Here is a 12,479-nt window from a genome sequence, read left to right on the forward strand (position 1 = left end):
GAGTGGATAATAAAGTGAAGACAAGTTCTGTAATATTATCATTCCCTATATTCATTTAAGAGAATTTTGTAAAAACAGCCCAAAACTTAACACGAACTTGTTGCCTTTGATGCTTCCATTTAATCAGGAAATAGTATAAATTGGGAAGAAGATGAAATCATTACAAAGAAAATTTTTAGAAGATTATCAACCCTTAATACGAAAAAATAAACAAAAAAATATAACCAAAATGTTCTAATAATGTAACAACATTGGAAGTTTCATCTGCATCATATTTCTGCCTAAATTTCTACAAATGTAGGAGTAACATAATAATCAAAACAACTAATGCCACCAAAAGCAAGGTTAGCGTATTTCTAATTTTGACTAATTCCAATTATATCTTGTGTTTAAAATATGCTTGTAATTTCATTCTCATTTCATTTAGTACATTCCTTGGAAGCAAATCTATTGTTGAATCGTCATCTTGCATTACATGTGAAATCTCATTTTCTTATGCTTTCTTAACGTGTTGGTCACACCACTTAAAGAATGAACACCTAGCGTCTTCCTAAAAATAACAATAACAATATAATTGTCAAATAACATGAAAAATAATAATTAATTATTGATTTAAGTCTAAAGTGATTCAAGAGAAAGACTTACACATCTATAAAAGAATCTACTTGAAGGGAAGGGAGATCCATCATATGGATGGCTGAACCATGTAGAGTGGCTGGGCGAAATTTCAAATAATTTATTTTTCCCCTTCGAGAATTCTATTATTTGATTTAAAAAAACTATATTTTTCAAGGTTCGTTCTTGAAACAAATCGGACCAAATCTAAAACCAAAATTAAGGAAGGGATATACCTGATACGGACTCAACAGTAGTTCCCAACGCAAATGTTCACGCCCAAAGAGTTCACCAAATCCTTCCTCTACCAAAGATGGCATAACTTAGGGTGACGCAGGATCAACAAAGAGATTCTTCAACAAAAACCCCAATTCTTCAACAAGAATCATGTAGGGATGTGAACACAGCTTCAAGATTGTTTCTTCTAACAAGAAACAATATCAAGATCCAATCTTAATCACACCGAGAACTGGAGATCAAATAGGATAGGGCAGCAAGAATAGAGAGAAGATTTGAGATTAGCAAAAGTGTTTAATAGAAGTATTTCTCCCTCTATTTATAATCCTTTTTGGATCAGCTTCCTAATCATTACGTGAGAGGGTTCTTTGATCCAAATCTTTATTTGGATCAAAACTCCTAAGTGGATAAGACATATCTTATCCAATCTTAAATTTGTCCATCTCTTAATTAATCTAATTAACCCAGTTCGAAATTGGGCCTTAGGCCCATTAAGCTTTCAAGCTCACTTCCTTTTGAATGTTGGCTAGCTTGGCTCTCTTTGTATGGTGTGGGTGTTAGACAGTCTTGTATGCCCTTAGCTTTAATCGGATTTGATGTACTTTTGTTATTTAGTGGAAATAAATTAAAGTGCATGTTTGATTCATGTTGTTTGGTATAATTCTGTATAAGACCCTAAAACTGAACACTTATAGAAACTTGTGTTAATTTTAAATGTTCACAGCCATTGGATAAGTCTAGGGAGATTTATCCTGCCAAGGCTGATACTGATGTGCCACCAAGTGTTGGGATGGCTTGTTTCGACCATCAGGGTAAAACCCAAGGCACATGCAGTATGGGATTGCTTGAACCCTTGAACCGGACCAGATTTCCAGTATTGCCCTAAACCTTGGAGATAGATGGGCAAAATTGGAAAGTTACACCTGACCCCTAGACTCGATTATGACACATCACTAGGTGTCAGATCGGGCTGTCTTTGATATATCAATCAGTGAGATCCTTAGTGGGGGTCAAAACCTGGACATGTTGGGGCAGTCTGACAATTCATCTGAGTGAGTGGTCATAGTGACAAGATCAGCCCCTTTGTCGGACAATGGTAATGATCGGGAATGCACTCTCTCTGATGGAAACCAAACTACTGGTAGTTGATTTCAATCGTTGGAATTTTGGTTTGCAAAATTAATATATATATATATATATATATATATATATATATATATATATATATATACGGTTTCAAAAGATTTGCAAAAGGTTTTAATTCCCGGGATCCATGTGAGTAGAGAGTGCGGCACTATTCCTTGCAGTTGAGAGAGAGGTCTTCTCTTGTCGGGCAGTGCTTGACCATTAAGGGTTGAGAGGTTAAGTGTAATACCATTGAGGATAATACCTGATGGGCTAATTTTGCACCTGCCCACAGTCCCTGGGTTTTTATAAGATGGCTTGGCCCAGGGACCACTTAATGTAAGTGTTGGGCCCATAGGGTCCATGTGATGGGCTCAAGGGGGTCACTGAGTCTTTTAGTGAATTCGGCTGGGCCTTGTAATAAAGGTTGGGGCGAACCCATGTGGCTAGTGTGTAGATCAATGCTTGGGTCACACGCCATACAAAGAAGCCCAACTGGGCAGCAGATTGGAAACTGGTTAAACGCTGAACACTTAATGGGCCAAAAGCCCATTTCGAACTGGGCTGATATGATCACCTGTTCATGGGGCAAATCTGAGATTAATGTTAGTAAAAGGATTGGGTTTTTAACCATATCCACTCTAAGAGACCAAATTCAAATTAGATTTGAATCTGGTAACCTTTTGATAAGATCAGGAGTTAACTAACTTAATCTGCAGATAGGATTAAGATTATCCCCTATCCAAATACTGATTTGGATTGGGATAACTCCCAAAATATTGGGAGGTTTCGTAATCAAGAAAAAAGAGGAGAAAACCCTAATAGAAATATCAGATTTCGAACTAGGGTTTTGTATGCAAGAGACACCTCCTGCAAATTGAGATTTGATCTCTTACAGACTCAAGAGAGAAGAGACACAGTTCTGCCCTCTTCGTCCCTAGATTTCTCCTCCTCCAACAACCGTCATTCCCTGTTGGAAGATTGGATCTTTGCAGCAACAGGAGGTCAAGAAATCAGTTCTTGACAATAGTCTTGCAAGAAAGACCAAAAGATTCGGTGTTCAAGGTTTCTAGAGGATTCTTGCGAAGAATCCAGTGTGTAGGATGCACCCTACTGGTTCCGTTCCATCCACAGTTGTGTCATCTTCAGCAGGAGCGGATCTTGGGTTCTTCTTTGGGCGTGAACACCAACTTTGGGAGATATTGTTTCTCCAGATCAGGTATAATCTTTCCTGCTTCCTTTTGTTTCAAATCTGGTTTGATTATGGTTCAAGTAGAATCCTTGAATAATGTATTCTAAATTTAGGGAATATGATTCCCAGTTGGAAGAAGGTAGGAAATTTTTTTAAAATTCGCCCACCCATTCCGCACCCTTCATGGCGTCCATTGGATGGATCCTACCATTCTTTTAATGGTATCAAAGCCACAGGTTCAAATCTTGAACCAAAAGAAAATCATATCTGACCCTGCGCAGATGGACAGAAGATGTTCTGCCAACGAGTAGAAGTCTTATATATAAGGAAGCTAGGTGCATAAGGGCATTTCAGACATAAAAAATATGTTTAATAAGGTTGATTCACCATCCAGGGGCAGTTTGGTCATGAAAATTGCATTTATACCAACATTGGCAACTTCTGTCAATGAAAACTAATGGTGCTCTAACTGATGGTGAGTTTTGCAAAACAAAAGCTTATTGACATGGGGCTCCCTAGATATTTCTTAGCTTCCTTGGAATAATTTCAAGCAGCACAAAGAAAGCAAAAAGACTCTCAACGAGTAGAAATCTTATATATAAGGAAGTTAGGCGCTTAAGGGCATTTCAGACGTAAAAAATATGTTTAATCAAGCCGATTCACCATGTAGAGGCAGTTTGGCCATGAAAATTGCATTTATGCAAACATTGGCAACTTCTGTCAATGAAAACTAATGGTGCTCTAAGGGATGGTAAGTTTTGGAAAACAAAAGCCTATTGACATGGGGTTCCCTAGACGTTTGGAAAAGTTATGATGAGTTTAATAGAAATGCTAAAAAGTCATGATGAGGTAATAAATTTTTAGTTGCATTTAAAAATGATTAACATGATAGAGAATTCAAAATAAATTATTGCTTTTTAATTTTAATAATAATAATTATTAAATTTAATTACAATAACATTATACTTAATTTATAATAACAAATTCTAACATCATTAAAATTTTTAAATAGTAATAAACTTAGCATAATATCATAACTTAGATTGTACATCAATAACAATTTACTAAATGAATTAAAATTTAATAAAAATAAGTTATTCATTTAAATTCAATTTAGAGTTATGAAAAATAAACACAACAAGATGAGTTCAACACGGATTGGGTTTCACCCTTCCGAGGCCCTCATTTTGCCACATCACCGAGCTCTTAGACTCTAGCCACATCACCTTGCTTTCCATTTCATTGTCATAACAAAGGTGGAAAATCCCAAACAATAAACATTTAGGAAATGGAAACTTCCCAAAAAAAAGTTTCCATCATCCCTATCTTAAACAAATCTTCTCCTCCCTTACCAAATCTAATTTCTTGCCAATGTTCCCATTTTTTCTCTTTCCTATATTACCCTTCACACTCTTTCCATTCTTACTATTATTTCGCCATCTCCCTCTCCCAAAGAAACTTTCTCTTTAGTTCCTCTAGACTGAATAGATGTTAGACTTAGATGGTTTAGTGGGCATTTGAGATAGATTAGGAGATATTTTTGTTAGACAGTGTGTACCCTTAACTCTAATCAGATTAATGTACATTATGAATGTTAGACAGTTTTGTATGCCCTTAGCTTCAATAAAAATGATGTACTTTATGAGTTTATTGTAAATGAATAAAAGTGCATATTTGATTCATGTCCCCTTGGATGTTTCTGTGTAATACCCTTAAACTGTATACTTAATGAGACTCGTGTTAGTTTAGAATGTTCACATCCAGTGGGTCGGTCTGGGGAGACCCTAGGCACATACAGTGTGGGAATTAATTGAATATTTGAACTGGACCAGATTTCCAGTATTGCCCTAGACCTTGGAGATTGATGGGCAAAACTGGAAAGTTACACCCGACCCCTACACTCGATTATGATATTGCACTAGGTGTCGGATTAGGCTATCTTTGATGTACCAATCAGTGAGATCCTTAGCGGGGGTCAAAACCTGGGTATGTTGGGATAGTCTGAGAATTCATCTGAGTGGGGGTGATCATAGTGACAGGATCAGCCCCTTTTGTCGGATAAAGGTAATGATCGGGGATGCACTCTCACTGATGGAAACCAAGACTACCGCCAACCGATTTCAATCGTTGAGATTTGTTTCACAAAATATATTTTATATGAGATATAAAAGTATATATATTATGATTTCGAAATGTTTGCAAATAGGTTTTAATTCCCGGGATCCATACTTGAGAGAGTGCAACACTGTTCCTTGTAGCCGAGGGAGAGGTCCTCTCTTGTCGGGCAGTGTATGATCATTATGGGCTGAGAGGTTAAGTGTAAAACCATTGAGGATAATACCTGATGGACTAATCTTGCATCTGCCCACAGTCCATAGGTGTTACAAGGTGGCTTGGCCCAGGGACCACTTAGGGTAAGTGTTGGGCCCATAGAGCCCATCTGATGGGTTTCAGGGGGTGCACTGTCCATAACAATGTATTTGGCCAGGCCTTGTAACAAAGGCTGGGCTGAACCCATGTGGCTGATGTGTAGATCAATGTTTGGGTCCCACACCATACAAGGAAGCCCAACTGGGCAGCAGTTTGGAAGGCTTAATGAATACATAACCCTAAATGGGCCTTAAGCCCATTTCGAACTGGGCTAATTTGATTAGTCTTTAAGGGGCGAATTCTGAGATAAGATCAGCTGATAGGATCGGGCCCACACCTTATCCACTCAGAGAGTCCAAGATCTAAATGAGATTTAGATTTGGAATTTCCTAATTAGATTAAGAACTAGGTTAGCAACTCCTAATGGGATTAGGAGTTGATCCCTTTAAGTCTATAAAAGGAAGAGGGGGCGACAGCCTTTAGACATCCAACAAAATCACCAGCAACAGTCTTGTCTTCAGAGCTGAGATCACAGAAGAGAGAATTCTGCACCCTACAAATACTCTCTAACCGCCTCCTTCTTGCAGCCGCCACCTATAGCAGTTCGATCTCCATTGCTTGGGAGAAATCAAGATTGAATCTTGATTCCAATCTTTTGGAGAAAAAATTGGTAGGAGTTGTATTCACAAACCGCCCTGGTGATTCTTGGGAAGAATCAAGTTCTTAGGAAGGACACTACTGATTCTACTCCACCTTGCACTGCGCCATCTTCAATGGGAGCAGATTTTGGTTTCTGCCTTGAGCGTGAACACCTCCATTGAGAGATACTATTTCTCTGTATCAGGTATTATCTCTCTCTCCTTCTTTTGGTTCAGATCTAGTTCAGTTTATGGTTCAAGAATGATCATTGAAAATAAAATTTTCTAAATAGGGAATTCGATTCCCAGTTGAAGGGAAAGAAAAATTTTTGAAATTCGCCCCCTTTATTCCGCATTCTTGGGCATCCATATGATGGATTTCCTATCCTTTCAAGGACATTTATTGTAAATGAATAAAATACATATTTGATTCATGTTATTGTAGTGTGTTTCTGTGTAATACCCTTAAACTGTATACATAATGAGACTTGTGTTAGTTTAAAATGTTCACAGCTGTTGGATAAGTCTGAGGAGATTTATCCAACTAAGGCTGACATCGGTGTGTCGCTAAGTGTTGGGTTGGCCTGTCTCAGCTGCCAGGGTGAGACCCGAGGTACATGTAGTGTAGGTTTACTTGAAACCTAGAACTGGACCAGATTTCTAGTATTGCCCTGGAACTTCGTGATTAGGGGCAAAATTGGAAAGTTACACCTGACCCCTAGACTCGATTATGATACTACACTAGGTGTTGGATTGGGTTGTCTTTGATATGCCAATCAGTGAGATCCTTAGCGGGGGTCAAAACCTAGGTATGTTGGGACAGTTTTTGTATGCCCTTAACTTGAACAGATTGATGTACATTATGAGTTTATTGTAAATGAATAAAAGTGCATATTTGATTCATGTTCCCTTGGTATGTTTCCGTGTAATACCCTTAAACTAGACACTTAATGAGACTCGTGTTAGTTTAGAATGTTCACAGCCAATGGGTCGGTTTGGGAGACCTATCTTGATAAGGCTGACACTGATGTGCCACCAAGTCGGTTGGGGTGACCTGTCTCGGCTGCCAAGGTGAGACCCTAGGCACATGCAGTGTAGGATCAATTGAATCTTTGAACCGGACCAGATTTCCAGTATTGCCCTGGACTTTGGAGATAAATGGGCAAAACTGGAAAGTTACACCCGACCCCTACACTCGATTATGATATTGCACTAGGTGTCGGATTAGGCTATCTTTGATGTACCAATCAGTGAGATCCTTAGCGGGGGTCATAACCTGGGTATGTTGGGATAGTTTGAGAATTCATCTGAGTGGGGGTGATCATAGTGACAGGATCAGCCCCTTTTGTCGGACAAAGGTAATGATCGGGGATGCACTCTCACTGATAGAAACCAAGACTACCGCCAACCGATTTCAATCGTTGAGATTTGTTTCACAAGATATATTTTATATGAGATATAAAAGTATATATATTATGATTTCGAAATGTTTGCAAATAGGTTTTAATTCCCGGGATCCATACTTGAGAGAGTGCAACACTGTTCCTTGTAGCCGAGGGAGAAGTCCTCTCTTGTCGGGCAGTGTATTATCATTATGGGCTGAGAGGTTGAGTGTAAGACCATTGAGGATAATACCTGATGGACTAATCTTGCATCTGTCCACAGTCCCTGGGTGTTACAAGGTGGCTTGGCCCAGTGATCACTTAGAGTAAATGTTGGGCCCATAGAGCCCATTTGATGGGTTTTAGTGGATGCACTGTCCATAACAATGTATTCGGCCAGTCCTTGTAACAAAGGCTGGGTTGATCCCATGTGGCTTATGTGTAGATCAATGCTTGGGTCCCATGCCATACAAGGAAACCCAACTGGGCAGCAGTTAGGAAGGCTAAGTGAGCACTGGACCTTAATGGGCCTAAAGCCCATTTCAAAATGAGCTATTTAATTAGTTAAATATGGGGCGAATTCTAAGATGGATTAGCAGATAGGATAGGGTCTTAACCCTATCCACTGATAGATTCCAAATCTAAATGTGATTTGGATATGGAAACCTCTAATAAGATTAGGAGAAGGCTGATCTAATCTGCAGATAAGATAAGGGCTTATCCTTATCACCTAAAGGGGTGTCTTTGGATCAGTAACTCCTAATTGGATTAGGAGCTGATCCTTTAGGGTTACAAAAGAAGGAAGGGGCAGCAGCCTTTTGAAGAGATATTCACATCCTCTTTAGTACTGAAATCATAGAAGAAAAAATCAAGCAACCCTGCAGAATTCTTTCTTGCTGCCTACCTTGCTAGTTCGATCTCCAGTTCAGTGGGAGAAGTCAAAATTTGATCTTGATATCAGTTCTTTGTGAAAGGACTGATAGGAAGCTGTGCTCATGTGCCATTCTGCTATTTATTGCGAAGGACTAGGTTTTTGGAAAAGAACTCTGTTGATTCTGCTCCATCCTGCACTGCGCCATCTTCAATGGGAGTAGTCTTTGGATCCTTCGTTGGGCGTGAACACCTCCATTGGGAGATATTATTTTTCCGTATCAGGTATAATTCTCTCCTACTATTTTGTTCAGATCTGGTTCAGTTTATGGTTCAAGATTAATCCTTGAAAATATGATTTTCCAAATAGGGAATTCGATTCCCAATTGAAAGGGAGAGAAAAAATTTTGAAATTTGCCCACCTTATTCTGCAAGATTTGGGCGTCCATATGATGGATCTCTCATCCCTTCAGTGGTATTAGAGCCATGGTTCAAATCTTGAGCCAATTTGCTTCAGATCTGAACCTGCGCAAATGGGCAGAAGGTATTCTACTCGATTTGCGCAGATAAAGGGTTTTGGGAAATTGTCCCAAAATTTGTGGGCGAATAATCTAAAATTAAATTTTACAAAAATCTGATTATTGTTTAGAATTGTTCTTTATGATTTTCTTGATTTATTTGTTGTTCGTACAAGAGGAGATCGAATTCTTGATTTATACAGGGAACCTGCGATTTTGCAATTTATAGATTATTTTATTACATTTGGTCTGTAAAATATATATATTTTTTTTATTTTTAGACTGAATGTATAGGCATTCGATCTGATGTAAATATTAGTAGAAACTAGGATTTCTATTTATTTTATTTTTGGATTGAAGATGGCAGTGCAGAGAAGGAGATTTCGTAGAGAAGGAGATTTCGCAAATGGGAGAATTGCAATCTGCGATTTGCAGTTTAAGAAATTGCAAACCGAGATCTAACCTCTATTTTGCAGGAAGAATTGTGCGAATAGCCCTGTTTGACTGATTCTTGTTTATCTTTTATCAGTATTTAATTTCAAATTATTTTCTTGAATTAAAGATTTAATTAAAGATCAAACCCTAAACCCATTCGAACCAAGATTGGTTCAAATTGTTTGACCATATCTAGGGTTCGATCAAGGCTGAATGTCAGCCATATTTTCCCACTAATGGGCCTGAGGATTGATGATTAATTAAATGCTTAATTCAGCCCAACCTGTAAAGGCCCAGTTTTAGGTTGTTAAAAATGCTAAAAGTCCACTCTACGGATAAAGCTATATGGTCCGAACCCATTAACCCTAGTTTGGCCCATATACTTAGATAATATTAATGGTTAATATTATGAATTGAAAATGGGCTTCAAATGGGCATTACAAGTAATTAATTGATTGGATCAATTTATCCTTGCATGTGATGTATGGATGTGTGATGTGCTTCGTACGTGGGCCATAAGTGCTTGGCCCATGCTGAATCTACAGTGGCTCTTGCGTACACCATGGCTGAATGCACATCATTGCCATGGTGTCCCTTTTGGTCATTGGATGACCTCCCTTAATGGTGGGCCCCACACCTCATGGAGAGGTTACGTGCGGGACCCTATCCGATTTGGGCCCACCAAAATCTAGCTTTATAAAAGTCAGTAAGAGCCACTTTAGTTTGACCTAAATTAAACTAGGGCGTAATTTACTATTCCCTCCAGCTAATATGAGTCCATGTGATAGGGAGATTCATGTGATGAACTCTCTAAAGGCTTTCCACCATTAACATGAGGATGGGTCCTTCAGTAATGAGGAAACGCACCAGAAAATGGGCTATCCGCTTGTTGTTGGTCTTGTCTGAATGTTTCATAAGAAGATAGGGGCGTCATAAACCGATGAGGGAGGGGTTTCACTAGAAAATGAGAACTCTCTCACGGTACCTTGGCGTTCGCGAATATGATGGGTAAGCACTCATTGGACAGAAAGGTTTACCTAAAAATGGCTCTAAACCTTATCTGATAGAGGCCAAAGGAAAAACTCATATAATGAGTGGATATGATCTTTCACAGAAAGGTGGTGGGGTTGTGTAGCTGAAACAGTTGGATCCATGCATCCTATGTGATTTTCCACATTTGTAGAGACAACCCGTGGTCTCCATCACTGAGAAAGGAGGGAAATCTCAGATGAATAAATGGAAATGGAACGTAGATTAAAATCCATATCTATGTAATGAACATGAATCAAATTAGTTTGTGGACTGATGTTTGCTCTTTTATCAGAAAATGGAAAATGAACAATTTGCAAATCTGCTTGATGTCAACAAGCTGAAGGGCCTAAACAATGCCAACTAGTACAGGAATCTTATGTTAGTCTTATCCTCTGAAAAGTTGGATAAGGTAGCCAAGAATGCTGCCCCGGATCGTCCGGGAGATAGGGCTTCTGAGGCCCAGAGAAGAGAATACCAAGAATGGGAGGAGAAAAACTCCCTTGCCTGTTGCTATATCATTGCCTCCTTGGTCAACCCAATACAAAGGCAGTTCGATCATATCGAACTTACCAATGACATATTGGACAGTATCAAAACAATGTATGAAGAGCAGATTCGTTCAACTCAGCAGAAGGTCTTGAAACAGTTCATGACCACGCAGATGTCCAAGGGACAACAAGTTCACGACCATTGTTTTCGGATGATGGGTTATATCAACGAACTGGAGGCTCTTGGATCTGGGCTAAATCTGGTAACACAGATCAATGCTATTCTCAACTCTTTGCCTCCATCCTTTAATCAATTCATCATGAATTACAACATGAACAAACTAAACGTCAGCTTGCAAACTCAGCAATATGACGCAGAGGGCCGAATACTTGATTAAAAAGGATGAACCCATTTCCATGCTTGTCGAAATTGGGAAACCGAGCAAGAAAAGGAAGGCAAAGAGAAAGCCCCAGAAAAAGGCTGGCAAACCCAAGAAGTAGAAGAAAGACAAAGCATCGGATGCCTATAACTTCTGCAAAAGACCGGCCACTAGAAAATGAACTGTCATGCCTACCTGGAATCCAAGAAAGGTAATTTCGAAACTTGTGTTATAGTATCTAATTTATTAGTAGCTTCTACATCCTGGTGTATTGACTCCGGGGCTTCAACTCATGCGTGTAACTCACTACAGGAGTTCAAGGTAAGCAGAAGGCTGAGTGAAGGAGAAGTTACACTCTACTTGGGGACTACTGCAACTGTTGCAGCTGCGACAATAGGAACCGAGGAGTTAATTTTTAGAGAAGGAATTATTGTACTGAAAAATTGTCTCTATGTACAAAATTTAAGGAGAAATTTGATTTCTGTCTCCAAACTGTGTGCAGATGGTTATTCTGTCTTCTTTAGTAATACGATTACTATTAAAAGAAATAATAGACTCATCGCATACGGGGAACTGGATAACGGTCTCTCTGTTCTACATCCTTCTCTAGAACTAATATAACTGAAACTACGTCGGCTTAAATCCCCAAGAAAAGAGTATGTGATACAGTTAATCCCACGTGCCTGTGGCATTACCGACTTGGCCACATCGGTGTTGACCGAATCACAAGGTTGGAAAAGGATGGTCTTTTGGATTTCCTAACAGTAGAAGATCTTCCCACCTGTGAGCCTTGCCTACAAGGTAAGATGACCAAACGGCCATTTAACATTAAGCCTAAAAGATGTACAAACACACTTGACCTTATACATACTGATGTATGTGGTCCCCTGAGTGTTAGGACACGGAATCAACATGTGTGTTTCATTAACTTTACAGATGATTTTTCACGATATGGTTACGTGTACCTAATGAGACACAAGTCTGAATCCTTTGAAAAGTTCAAAGAAAGTGTTTGAGAAACATGTGGAAAGCATGGGACTCTGGTTAGTACCTGATTGGACCTAAGTGCAAGTGGGAGCTGTTGGACAGTTTTGTATGCCCTTAGCTTCAATCAGAATAATGTACATTATGAGTTTATTGTAAATGAATAAAAGCACATATTTGATTCATTTTCCCTTGGTATGTTTTCGTGTAATA

This window comes from Nelumbo lutea, chromosome 1, assembly GCF_056320005.1.
Source record: "Nelumbo lutea isolate HS-2025 chromosome 1, American lotus-T2T, whole genome shotgun sequence".
Lineage (NCBI taxonomy): Eukaryota > Viridiplantae > Streptophyta > Magnoliopsida > Proteales > Nelumbonaceae > Nelumbo > Nelumbo lutea.